Raw genomic sequence first — 3,448 nt, forward strand, 5'->3', positions numbered from 1 at the left:
AAATACCTGAAATCACAGAAAAACACACAAACTCATAGTAAAGTCCAGAAAAGTGAATTTTAACTAAAAACTAATAGAAATATACTAAAAACTCAACTCAAACTACCAAAAACATACTAAAAACAATGCCAAAAAGCGTATAAATTATCCGCCAGTCTGGTGCCCCTTTCTGGCGTTAAACGCCCAGAATGGTGCCAGATTGGGCGTTAAATGCCCAACTGCTCGCCTCACTGGCGTTTAAACGCCAGTGAATTCTTCCTCCAGGGTGTGCTATTTTTCTTCCTGTTTTTCATTCTGTTTTTGCTTTTTCAATTGATTTTGTGACTTTTTATGATCATCAACCTACAAAAAAAACATAAAATAGCAAAGGGAAATAGATTAAATATAACATTGGGTTGCCTCCCAACAAGCGCTTCTTTAATGTCAGTAGCTTGACAGAGGGCTCTCATGGAGCCTCACAGATACTCAGAGCAATGTTGGAACCTCCCAACACCAAACTTAGAGTTTGAAAGTGGGGGTTCAACACCAAACTTAGAGTTTGGTTGTGGCCTCCCAACACCAAACTTAGAGTTTGACTGTGGGGGCTCTGTTTGACTCTGATTTGAGAGAAGCTCTTCATGCTTCCTCTCCATGGTGACAGAGGGATATCCTTGAGCCTTAAACTCAAAGGATTCTTCATTCACTTGAATGATCAGTTTGCCTCTATCAACATCAATCACAGCCTTTGCTGTGGCTAGAAAGGGTCTGCCAAGGATGATGCTTTCATCCATGCACTTCGCAGTCTCTAGGACTATGAAATCAGCAGGGATGTAATGGTCTTCAATCTTCACCAAAACATCCTCTACAAGTCCATGAGCTTGTTTTCTTGAGTTGTCTGCCATCTCTAATGAGATTCTTGCAGCTTGTACCTCAAAGATCCCTAGCTTCTCCATTACAGAGAGAGGCATGAGGTTAACACTTGACCCTAAGTCACACAGAGCCTTCTTGAAGGTCATGGTGCCTATGGTACAAGGTATTGAAAACTTCCCAGGATCTTGTTTCTTTTGAGGTAATCTCTGCCTAGACAAGTCATCCAGTTTTTTGGTGAGCAAAGGAGGTTCATCCTCCCAAGTCTCATTTCCAAATAACTTGTCATTTAGCTTCATGATTGCTTCAAGGTATTTAGCAACTTGCTCTTCAGTGACATACTCATCCTCTTCAGAGGAAGAATACTCATCAGAGCTCATGAAAGGCAGAAGTAAGTCCAATGGAATCTCTATGGTCTCATTTTGAGCCTCAGATTCCCATGGTTCCTCATTGGGGAACTCTATGGAGGTCAGTGCACGCCCATTGAGGCTTTCCTCAGTGGCGTCCACCTCCTCTCTTTCCTCTCCAGATTCGGCCATGGTTATGGCTTTGCACTCTCCTTTTGGATTTTCTTCTGTATTGCTTGGAAGAGTACTTGGAGGGAGTTCAGTAACTTTCTTGCTCAGCTGTCCCACTTGTGCCTCCAAATTCCTAATGGAGGATCTTGTTTCAGTCATGAAACTTTGAGTGGTCTTGATTAGATCAGAGACCATGGTTGCTAAGTCAGAGGGGTTCTGCTTAGAATTCTCTGTCTATTGCTGAGAAGATGATGGAAAAGGCTTGCCATTGCTAAACCTATTTCTTCCACCATTATTGTTGTTGAAACCTTGTTGGGTTTTCTCTTGATTCTTCCATGAGAAATTGGGGTGATTTCTCCATGAAGAATTATAGGAGTTTCCATAGGGTTCTCCTAGGTAATTCACCTCTTCCATTGAAGGGTTCTCAGGATCATAGGCTTCTTCCTTAGATGAAGCATCCTTAGTACTGCTTGGTGCATTTTGCATTCCAGACAGACTTTGAGAAATCAAATTGACTTGTTGAGTCAATATTTTATTCTGAGCCAAAATGGCATTCAGAGTATCAATCTCAAGAACTCCTTTCTTCTGACTAGTTCCATTGTTTACAGGATCCCTTTCAGAAGTGTACATGAATTGGTTATTTGCAACCATTTCAATTAGCTCTTGAGCTTCTGTAGGCGTCTTCTTCAGATGAAGAGATCCTCCAGCAGAGCTATCCAAAGACATCTTGGATAGTTCAGAGAGACCATCATAGAAAATACCTATGATGCTCCATTCAGAAAGCATATCAGATGGACACTTTCTGATCAATTGTTTGTATCTTTCCCAAGCTTCATAGAGGGATTCTCCATCCTTCTGTCTGAAGGTTTGGACTTCCACTCTAAGCTTACTCAATTTTTGAGGTGGAAAGAACTTTGCCAAGAAGGCATTGACTAGCTTTTCCCAAGAGTCCAGGCTTTCTTTAGGTTGAGAGTCCAACCATATTCTAGCTCTGTCTTTTACAGCAAAAGGGAATAGCATCAGTCTGTAGACCTCAGGGTCAACCCCATTAGTCTTGACTGTGTCACAGATTTGCAAGAATTCAGCTAAAAACTGATGAGGATCTTCCAATGGAAGTCCATAGAACTTGCAATTCTGTTGCATTAGAGAAACTAATTGAGGCTTAAGCTCAAAGTTGTTTGCTCCAATGGCAGGGATAGAGATGCTTTTCCCACAGAAGTCGGGAGTGGGTGCAGTAAAGTCACCCAGCACCTTCCTTGCATTGTTGGCATTGTTATTATTTTCGTCTGTCATGGGTTCTTCTTCTTTGAAAAATTCGGTCAGGTCCTCAACAGAGAGTTGTGCCTTAGCTTCTCTTTAGCTTTCGCTTCAAGGTCCTTTCAGGTTCAGGGTCAGCTTCAACAAGAATGCCTTTGTCTTTGTTCCTGCTCATATGAAGGAGAAGAGAACAAGAAAATATGGAATCCTCTATGTCACAGTATAGAGATTCCTTGAGGTGTTAGAGGAAAAGAAAAATGGAAGACAGAGGTAAAAAATTCGAACTTATCAAAGAAGATGGGGTTCGAATTTTGCATTAAGGGATAGTGTTAGTCCATAAATAGAAGGATGTGAAAAGAAGGGAAGTAATTTTCGAAAATTAAGTAAAAGATTTTGAAAACATTTTGAAAAACACTAATTGATTTTCGAAAATAAGAGTGAGACAGAAATCAATTGATTTTTGAAAAAAAAAGATTTTGAAATTAGAAGTTAAAAAGATTTGATTGAAAACTATTTTGAAAAAGATGTGATTAAAAAGATATGATTGGTTTTAAACAGATGTGATTGAGAAGATATGATTTGAAAAACATTTTAAAAAGATATGATTTGAAAACAATTTTAAAAGATATGATTTGAAAATTAATGACTTGCCTAACAAGAAAAGATATGATTCAAACATTGAACCTTTCTCAACAGAAAAGGCAACATACTTGGAATGTTCAATCAAATCATTAATTGTTAGTAAGTATCTTTGAAAAAGGAAAGAAATTGATTTTGAAAACATTTGATTGAAAAGATATGATTTGAAAAAGATTTGGTTTTGAAAA

General features: G+C 38.9%; 1 non-coding gene across 1 annotated transcript; it reads left to right on the forward strand.

Annotated features, from left to right (window-relative positions):
- Positions 1–2,144: 2,144 nt before the first annotated feature.
- On the forward strand, positions 2,145–2,252 carry LOC130943014 (small nucleolar RNA R71). The gene has a single exon (XR_009071553.1). It is a non-coding gene; the product is annotated as a small nucleolar RNA R71 (small nucleolar RNA).
- The last annotated feature ends 1,196 nt before the right edge of the window (positions 2,253–3,448 follow it).

This window comes from Arachis stenosperma, chromosome 7 (genome assembly GCF_014773155.1).
Source record: "Arachis stenosperma cultivar V10309 chromosome 7, arast.V10309.gnm1.PFL2, whole genome shotgun sequence".
Classification (NCBI taxonomy): domain Eukaryota; kingdom Viridiplantae; phylum Streptophyta; class Magnoliopsida; order Fabales; family Fabaceae; genus Arachis; species Arachis stenosperma.